A 10,809-nucleotide genomic window follows, 5' to 3' on the forward strand; every position below is an offset into this window, starting at 1 on the left:
CGCTGAAAACGAACGTTCCTCGTTTTGATATTTAAATTTATCACATGTCATTCCCTGTTTCCGATGTAATATAACCATTCAGAATATTGTTATCTTTACACATGTGTAATATACTTTTTAAGCATTTTGTTATTTTGCTAAAATGACGTTGCAACGTCAAATGACGTCACGAAATATAAACAACATTCGGGATTTATCATTTTGTTTGCGTATTTTTTTTTTTAATTTGCTCATTTAAAAGCATCTAATAAAAAAAGAGCTGACACTCGTTGTCATATCATACCATTTTTTATTAAACTCGTCCAGGAAATTCGTTAGTAAGCTCGCCAAAGGCTCGCGTACTAACAAAATTCCAGAACTCGTTTAATAAAATATGGTATGACATAACAACTCGTGCCAGATCCTATATATATTATAACTTTTACTTGCGAGTATGACATTCAATTATTCTTTAGATTGAGTATGGTATTTGTGTTCTAAATAATAATTATAAACTTAGATAAGCATGTTAGCGTTAAATACAAGACAATACTATTTATTTGATATACTAGGCCAAAAAAAACACATTCATTCGTTGAATACAAATAATTTATTTTAAGTCTTAATGTATTTCTAACAATTGTAAGTGCGCAAAGTTTAACTATTTGCTATTTATAAACTTTTATCATGTGAAATTGCTTTACATTGAATCCTTCAATGTGACGACATTTCAATGTTAACACCTAACATACATTTTTGATGACAGCCTTAAACGTAAATGACATTCGTATGCCATGCATGGGACAGCCATCTCGGCTAGGGTGACGAAGATGGATCTGTTTATTTCAAAATGGCGTGTTTTAATGGCTTTCAACGGATACCTTCGGCTTTTATTGTGTAAATGAAAACTAAAGGATAACACAGCGAAAGTTAACAATCAAACATCGGCGTTATGCAATACAGATTCTTCTTAAACAGGCATATCCGTACGTAAAAAACTACAATGCCACATGCACATTTTGAACTCGGCCTGCCTACGCTAGAGATCGAGCCAATTGTTCCGAGAATAGAAAAACAAACATGAGTTTACCACAGTGCTAATTAGTATTTCTTTATTAAGATTTTCTTGTACACCGTCTACATATTGCAATTTCTTTACAATTTAGATGTTATACCATAAACTCGTAAAAAATGTTCCGAAGCATGCGAGTACTTCAAACATGAATGACTCTCCCTTTAATATATGGTCGTCCAGGTTTCAATAGAGCGGAAAGAAGTGTCGCTTTGCAGTTGAATATAAACCGCCTTTGAGGGCTTGTTAACGCAGTTCGCGAATCATAGCAAACGCCGCAGAGGTGTCCAATGTAAGTTGTATATTTATCTGTCAGTAAAATTAGCGAACGCAAAGATGATGTTATTCGTACGATACCAGAAATGTAGCACATATTTCAAGCTGATAATCTTTGTGTGGTGATGTGGCGGTGATGGATCTCGTTGAGAAGGTAGTTTATTCGTATTACTTTTTAAGGTTTTTAAGAATAAATAAGCAATTGGTAAAGTGAGTTTAACGTGAGGAAAAATATGAATGCACGCTTAACATTTGCAAAGGTTTGGGTGTTTTTCCACATCATAAACATAGTGGTTTCGTTTACTTAAATAGTGTAACATAGTAATTTTATTTAATTTGTACGTTTTCGTTTTAAGTTTTCCTGAATTTGTTGTGATCATATGAAAAGAAATCATTATGTATAAAATAACTATCACACATGTTTCAAATGAAATTAAGATATTCTTTAAATAAAAAGATAGGTCAGGTTATTACTCCTTTCTGAATTAATTTTATTGTGAAACATTCTATGCATGCGATTTATGCTCACACTTGGATGTTGCAATAAATACGTTATTTCTTCGTGGTTATTTCGAAAATTATGAACAGAAAGAATAAAATTATCTATACATAAAAATATAACTTTATTCGAAAAAAAACACAATATATTATGTTTCTGTTTCATTTGTATTTTTTTTGGACAACATATTTATTCATCGAATTGAATATATTGATGGATAAAAATTGGCATTGTGTATATTTCTTAATTATTACAAAAATTAATGATATTTTTAAATGTATTGCTCTACTGAAAAAACCTGCTAAAATCACTATCGAATATGCATATATAATTATCTAACTCATATTCTCAGATAAGCGCAGTGTATGGTACCGCGCTGATCAAATTACATTGAACATTGTGACTTATTTTAAGTGAAATTTAAAATAAAAGAAAATGATTTTGAACGATAACATAACGTATTGTTAACGTATCAGCTATTTATTTAGGGCAATACGCAATTATTCTACCTTTCAGGGACCTTTTCATGTTTTGGTAAATTTACAAAATATAAAAAAAAATTCAGATTCGCAAATTGGCGCAGTTGTTATGATATTTGTGATGATACAGTAATAATGAACATTAACCATGATCTAAAATATCCATTATATGCAATTTTTGACGATTTAAAAACCTGAAAATTATAAAGTGTTGCAAAGCGAAACGATTTAATAATTTTGAGAGTTTTGTTGTTGTCGTTAGATTATTTGACACATCAGGATTGTTTATATAAAGTATGAAATACAACAATTATAGCATGAGCACTGATGGCCGAGTGGTGTAAGCGATATAATTTTACCCCAGGGGTCAGTGTTTCGAGCCCAGTAAAGGGTTACTTTTTCTTCTCTTATTTTCATTATTGATTTTTACAAGATCTTTTAAGATCCCATTTTTACATTTATCAATAAAAAGCATATAATGACAAACTTCAAAACATACCAAAATTTATAAAACGCCCCTTTAATATGAATTATTAAATAAAATTAGACGGCCAGATTATAGATAAATATACGTGTACAATGTTTATGTGCTTATTCGTTATTGAATAACCCACGATCAGGAGTATTCATGTGATTGTTATCCTTGACAATCTTTATTTAATTCATACGTGCGTAATCCGAAAGCGAGACCTCATAGTAACAGATGACATCCTTAATAAATAGAACGCATGTAATTGAGACGCTTTTGGTAGCCGTGCCTTGGTATTTTCCTGTAAGCGTGTTTGTGTTATCTGTTCTTATGTTCGTCGCAGCGCGTCTGAAAAAATTAGTCCGTTGTTGAAAAAGGCACAAACAAACAAACAACTTCCATTGTATTTATCGGCAACCATAGCTATTGATAATTTTTCAACGCCGCCTGCTCGCTAAAATCTCGGTAGATTTTAACTTATAATGGTCTTCTTCGTCAGTTACTTAAAGGGACATTTTCACGTTTTGGAAAATTATAAAGTGTTACTATCGCGAAACGATTGAATAATTTTGAGAGTTCTGTAGTTATCATTATATTTTGTGACACTGCGATGGTTGCTTATGTAACATATGTTATACGTTACTAATTGTTCGACAAAGGATGGCCAGTGCGTTAAGTGCTAAACTTTTACTCAAAAGGCCAGTGGTTCGAGACAGGTAACGGATTTTTTTCATCTTTCTTAAATTCAATAAATTGTATTCTTGTCTTTATACGGGTTATAATGTTTACATTTATCAATTTAAAGCATTTCATAACACACTTCAATACATGCCAAAATCTGTACAAATGTCCCTTTACAGGTGGTCTATTTTGCTACCGTAGTGTATACTTAACTTAAAGGCTTACGTAATAATTTTCGTATTTCGCGATAGCGATCATTTATAAAAAAAAATCATAAACAAATATCTAAAGAATTAATTAATAATTAATGAAGCTCAGCCCCGTAAAAATATTCCTGTTGGAAAAAATGTTTTATTTTGGGGTTTTCTATAGGAAGTACTTTGAAATGAGATTGGTTCTGGGAAAACCGGGCTAAATGCTTGTACAAAGTGCCGATCCAGATAAGCCTTGCAGTCGGCAAAACCTAATCAAAGAAAACACTTTCAATTTATTATAATAAATGGAAAAGAAATGCCATCTAAGTAATAAATCAATTAAGGCGGTGTGTGTATTCCCCGATAAGCCTGTGTGAATTGCTTGATCTTAGCGTGGACGACACTTTACAAACACTTATTCAGCCTTTTTTCAGAAAGCAATTCAAATATTTGTTCGAGGCGATTGGGTCCTTTCGGACTAAATGTCGATCAAATGGGAAGCTCTCCGCCAAATGTTCTATTTAAATTGTCTTGTAAGTGGACCGAGCTATCCTAATCAAGGATACCATTCGTTGTATCCTTGATAATGAGTTATACCATACTGCTGCACATACTATTATGTTGTCCGCTTAAACTAAGTCTGCTCTACTTCTTGTTATTGTGCGTATTTAAACCGTCCTACTTGTATCGCTTGCTCATTCTTTTGAAATACTCATGAATGAGAATCTCGCTTAAATACAAATTCTAGTGTCTCGCTAAATACTGAAAATGGTGTGTTATTTCGTTCGCCGTATATGAAACGCACGCGAGAAGAACGCGTATCCACTACCCTTTAACTACTGTCTAATTTAACGTACCGATATGCCATTGCACAAATTATGTATGTAAAATGCATCCAGAATAACCCTAATTAAACATAAACTTTGATATATTTTTCTCAACTTAAATAATGCGATTTAATAAGTCTCTACTATTAAATACTTAATATAAGATGAACACACAATAATTCGTGTATTGTAACTGCTAGTATTAATTATGTGAGTGGGAACAGTAAAAGTTTCTGAAATAGTGTATTTTGCCTAAAATAACGATGTCCAATTAATTAGCGTTTTCTTAAAGAATATATACATTTCTTTACATGCTCGACCTTCTATAATTCAATTCCTGTTGTTTTTGTCTTGACGTTTACGGAATTGTCCTATTTAATTGTAAGGACGCACTGTCCTATTAACACACGTGACCAAATGGTTTATTAAAATTTTTATATTCAGGTCAACAACAGCAGTGACTTGTTATCAACTGGTTAAGTATAATTAAAAAAGCTAAATATGATAGTTGAAACACTTTCACCAGCATGTGGTTTAATGTTCTATATAGACTTGTTCAGCAAAATCACGTTTAATTTTTTAACAATTGATTTTGACCGTTATCCGGAATGACTGTTGGTACACATTAACGTATGAGCCGCATAATACGAAAATCGGTGTAAACCAATATGAAACGAGCGCGCGGTCTTGTAATGCTGACGCGGTTAAGTCACGCAAAATGTTTTGGTCTCATAAATGGACAAACGTCCAGACCGCAATAGGAATGTAACAATTTTAGCATGATCCGGCTAACTTATAATGCTAACCGGTAAATAAATATATATATATATATATATATATATATATATATATATATATATATATATATATATATATATATATATATAAACATACGCACGACCCATCAGTGTCTGATTCAGATAGAACTGGTATCCTTAATACGTTAGCAACATTTTTCGTTATTATATTTATTACTGCAGTGTACAAACTATATACAGCACACAATTTATTTGTAATGAAGCTTGAATTTATTTGCAATACGTAAACGAGCTATTTGAAACGTGACTGCTTGATTTATAGCCTAATACCGCTTCGCTAATCTAGAACATGCAATAATCGAGACGGGGCAGCAGTTTAAAAAAAATCATTGACATAAATACCTCGAAAAGACTTCTAACCTTAGCATCATACTATTATTCACGACCAATGACACTTCGCCGACAGCACTTTTGAAAAAAAAACTTAAAATGATATTGTGTAATTTACTATTCAAAATCAACATAACATTGTACAACGGCTATGATCAATCCTAACACTTAGTAAAGAATTAATCACAAAGCAAATGATTGGATTTAAATAAACATAACTTGACGAAAACAGAAAAACAATGAACATAACTTGACGAAAACAGAAAAGACAGGATTTCCACAAACGTAACGCGTGAATACAAAACTATACATATAATTGATTCTCAAAGTGTCGTAACTATCGGAAAAAATAACGTTTTAAACGTCAGCATGAAAGCTAATAGATCGTTTATACAAAAATAAACAAAGGATTTACAAAACATTTCCTCACAATTTGTGCGAAAGATCGAACATATTGTTTAATTCATATAACTATAATAAGATCCACTACTTACTGCCTCTAATCACTGAAATATGACAACATTGAAGATAAATACGGGAATTTACATCAACGCAGTAAAAAGTATATGTTGTTATATGAAAATAAACGTAAGATGAAAACGCAGGACTTCTTGCATTATAATATTTTTTTCTTTCCCAATACTTTTTAACAGAATACTAACCATACACATAAAATGTTAAAAACTGGTTTCACAGCCATGAAATGGCTAATTCAAACCATTGTGGGGTTAAAGCTAGTTGATGGCTAATAAAGTTGCAAATATATGAACCATGTACGTGTTCTCTGGATCTGATGCCATACATTAATATGTAAACATAAATATCTTACAATGCGATACGAATATTTTTAATCGATATAATTCAAACCAGCGTACATCTAATATTGATAATATAGTTGTATGTTTCTTAGCCAACAACAATCTTTTATGTTTCAGCTGGAGGACGCAAATAACGTCCAAAGCTCCATGACCTATAAAGACAACGGCAATGTAACCGCACGATCTGCTATAACTGCCCATGAACCATAAGGGAAACGTCTAAACGACTGTAAACGCCGCCGTGACCAGACTGACTATTACAAATACAAAGTTTTTCAATGGTATCTCCACACCGCTTACTGTAGGGCACATAAAACAATTCTCCCCACCGGAAAACTTTCTCAAAGCGGAAAGATGTAATCGGTGAAACACTGCAGACCACACTACAACTACAAAAGTGTGATACGTGCAATGGTTGCATCACGGCCGCATCTAGTACGACTGCAACGGCAACATCCGGATAAAGCCAGTTGGTTGGTATTACGCTACACACTCCATAATAAATCCACACAGACCCCGTCTTTTAGACAGAAATCAGCTGCGCCTTCTATACGTTGTATGACTACAATCTATATGTTGTTGTTGTGGTTTTTTCAGAAAAAAGAATCATAAGAACGTATCAGTTCTTACCTTGATAGGTAAACACTTTTGTATTTCTTTTAAAATCAAAACATATTGTCAAATTAATTTTCCTCTTTCTTGTTTAATATAATCCGGTATTGTACCACAATTAAGTTTGTACATAAAAGAAATACTTAAATACATTATCAAGAGATGAAGGGGAGAACTCTGTCATAAAGCGATTGAAGACAATTCTGGCAATATGTTAATAGAAATATTATCAATGTTAATACGATGAAGCTTATATTTTTCTTTGTCCAAAAATGATTCGTGAGTTTTATCCTCGTATTATCATTTCGATTAAATATGTTATTCTGTTGTTTTTTTCACATTAAAATGTATACAAATATATAATTTTAGTAAATATGTTTTTTTAAACGAGAATTATATACAAATGCATATATACATACCGTATTCATGAAATACAATAATAGTGTATTTTATTATAAAATAAAAAATAATGTTATCGATTTGTATCAACTGCCATATAAATCTAGTACGTCCTTCCCCTGGCAGCCCTAGTGGCTCTCAAACGCGTCCTCGTGTATCAGAAACATAACGCATAGTTGCTGCAAATAAAAACCTATGATATTTGAAAATGAGAAATCTGTCAATTATTCACAACCTCTAATGCTTAAAGTAGCGCTTAGATCATAACCTGCCATATAAACCTGGTACGTCCGTCCCCTGGCAGCCTATGTGACTTTCAAACTTGGTCTCATTATCCTGGAACATTACACAAATGCAGAAATATAAATCTTTTTTGTTTCTAACAATGACAACGTGACGAGTTCACAATGACACTAAAACGAGTGCTTAGGTGAATCTAATATGCTTGAACAAGATTTCCTGTATGTCATGTTTAGCGTCAATTGCAATGCTAAAACGGTCTTTCCAATAAGTCTACTTAGCTATTGCCCAATTCTCATTTTCTGCATTGGTTTAAATAAATTTGTACATTATACGAATACATATTTAAAATTAAGTTTAATTAACATTTTTATCAACTGCCATATAAATCTGGTACGTCCTTCCCCTGGCAGCCCTAGGGGCTCTCAAACGCGTCCTCGTAAATCAGAAACATAACGCATAGTTGCTGCAATTAAAAACCTATGATATGAAAATGAGAAATCTGTCAATTATTCACGACCTCTAATGCTTTAAGTAGCGCTTAGGTCATAACCTGCCATATAAACCTGGTACGTCCGTCCCCTGGCAGCCTAAGTGACTTTCAAACTTGGTCTCATTATCCTGGAACATTACAAATATGCAGAAATATAAATTTTGTTTGTTTCTAACAATGACAACGTGACGAGTTCACAATTACACTAAAACGAGTGCTTAGGTGACTCTAATATGCTTGAATAAGATTTCCTGTATGTCATGTTTAGCGTCAATTGCAATGCTAAAACGGTCTTTCCTATAAGTCTACTCAGCTATTGCCCAATTCTCATTTTCTGCATTGGTTTAAATACATTTGTTCATTATACTAATACATATTTAATATTAATTTTAATTCACATTTGCATCAACTGCCATATAAATCTGGTACGTCCTTCCCCTGGCAGCCCTATGGGCTCTCAAACGCGTCATCGTGAATCAGACACATAACGCATAGTTGCTGCAATTAAAAACCTTTGATATTTGAAAATGAGAAATCTGTCAATTATTCACGACATCTAATGCTTAAAGTAGCGCTTAGATCATTACCTGCCATATAAACCTGGTACGTCCGTCCTCTGGCAGCCTATGTGACTTTCAAACTTGGTCTCATTATCCTGGAACATTACACATATGCAGAAATATAAATCTTTTTTGTTTCTAACATTGATAACGTGACGAGTTCACAATGACACTAAAACGAGTGCTTAGGTGAATCTAATATGCTTGAACAAGTTTTCCTGTATGTCATGTTTAGCGGCAATTGCAATGCTAAAACGGTCTTTCCAATAAGTCTACTTAGCTATTGCCCAAATTCTCATTTTCTGCATTGGTTTAAATAAATTTGTACATTATACGAATACATATTTAAAATTAATTTTAATTCACATTTTTATCAACTGCCATATAAATCTGGTACGTCCTTCCCCCGGCAGCCCTAGGGGCTCTCAAACGCGTCCTCGTAAATCAGAAACATAACGCATAGTTGCTGCAATTAAAAACCTATGATATGAAAATGAGAAATCTGTCAATTATTCACGACCTCTAATGCTTTAAGTAGCGCTTAGGTCATAACCTGCCATATAAAACTGGTACGTCCGTCCCCTGGCAGCCTAAGTGACTTTCAAACTTGGTCTCATTATCCTGGAACATTACAAATATGCAGAAATATTAATTTTGTTTGTTTCTAACAATGAAAACGTGACGAGTTCACAATTACACTAAAACGAGTGCTTAGGTGACTCTAATATGCTTGAATAAGATTTCCTGTATGTCATGTTTAGCGTCAATTGCAATGCTAAAACGGTCTTTCCTATAAGTCTACTTAGCTATTGCCCAATTCTCATTTTCTGCATTGGTTTAAATACATTTGTTCATTATACTAATACATATTTAATATTAATTTTAATTCACATTTGTATCAACTGCCATATAAATCTGGTACCTCCTTCCCCTGGCAGCCCTAGGGGCTCTCAAACGCGTCATCGTGAATCAGAAACATAACGCATAGTTGCTGCAATTAAAAACCTTTGATATTTGAAAATGAGAAATCTGTCAATTATTCACGACCTCTAATGCTTAAAGTAGCGCTTAGATCATAACCTGCCATATAAACCTGGTACGTCCGTCCCCTGGCAGCCTATGTGACTTTCAAACTTGGTCTCATTATCCTGGAACATTACACATATGCAGAACTATAAATCTTTTTTGTTTCTAACATTGACAACGTGACGAGTTCACAATGACACTAAAACGAGTGCTTAGGAGACTCTAATATGCTTGAGCAAGGTTTCCTGTATGTCATGTATAGTGTCAATTGCAATGCTTAAACGGTCTTTCCTATAAGTCTACTTAGCTATTGCCCAATTCTCATTTTCTGCATTGGTTTAAATAAATTTGTATATTATACGAATACATATTTAAAATTAATTTTAATTCACAAATAAATATATAATTGTATAAATAACTTATTCTAAACATGACAAAAGATGTACAAATATAACATAACACATAAAACATGTATTAAGCCATTAAATAATAAATAAAAGTTACATAAATACACTATGATACATTTTTTTCGCTGCTATATAAACCTGTTACGTCCGTCCCCTGGCAGCCCACGTGACTTTCGAACGTGGCCACGCGCTTCTTGTAGATAACACATATCAATAATTAGGTCGAATGATGTTGTTTTTTTTGACCATGCGATTATTTGACATGACAAATAATGTTTATAATACCGCTAAGGTCATAAACTGCCACATGACCCTGGTACGTCCGTCCCCTGGCAGCGCAAGTGACGTTTAAACGTGGCAAAGTTACTCTAGAATGTACTTACCTGACAGCATGTAGTGTTGTCATGCCATTCTTGTGCTGTCTGCACATGTCTTTCGGCGCACACTCTGTCTGTCTTTAGTCTTTTTTAGATGTACGGTTCTTTGGAGAAACCGTATGGTCTTTTTTTTAGTATGTGCTGTTTTTCTGAGAATCAGCACGATTTATTTCCTTTAATACATATGGTTCTCATTGCGAGCCGTTTGGTGATGTTAAATGTGCGAAACTTTTCTTATATTTCCTTATATATG

The 10,809-nt window shown here is 33.2% G+C and overlaps 1 long non-coding RNA gene across 1 annotated transcript in view; it reads left to right on the forward strand.

The window, feature by feature from the left end:
- The first annotated feature begins 7,460 nt into the window (after nucleotides 1-7,460).
- Nucleotides 7,461-10,809, forward strand: part of LOC127832182 (uncharacterized) — a 4,614-nt gene continuing 1,265 nt past the window's right edge. Inside the window, exons 1-2 of the long non-coding RNA XR_008026724.1 lie at nucleotides 7,461-7,883; nucleotides 9,462-10,809. The exon at nucleotides 9,462-10,809 is cut by the window's right edge and continues 1,265 nt beyond it. This is a non-coding gene — a long non-coding RNA (uncharacterized LOC127832182). The remainder of the gene's footprint in view (nucleotides 7,884-9,461) is intronic.

The sequence above is a fragment of the Dreissena polymorpha genome, chromosome 5 (genome assembly GCF_020536995.1).
Source record: "Dreissena polymorpha isolate Duluth1 chromosome 5, UMN_Dpol_1.0, whole genome shotgun sequence".
Classification (NCBI taxonomy): domain Eukaryota; kingdom Metazoa; phylum Mollusca; class Bivalvia; order Myida; family Dreissenidae; genus Dreissena; species Dreissena polymorpha.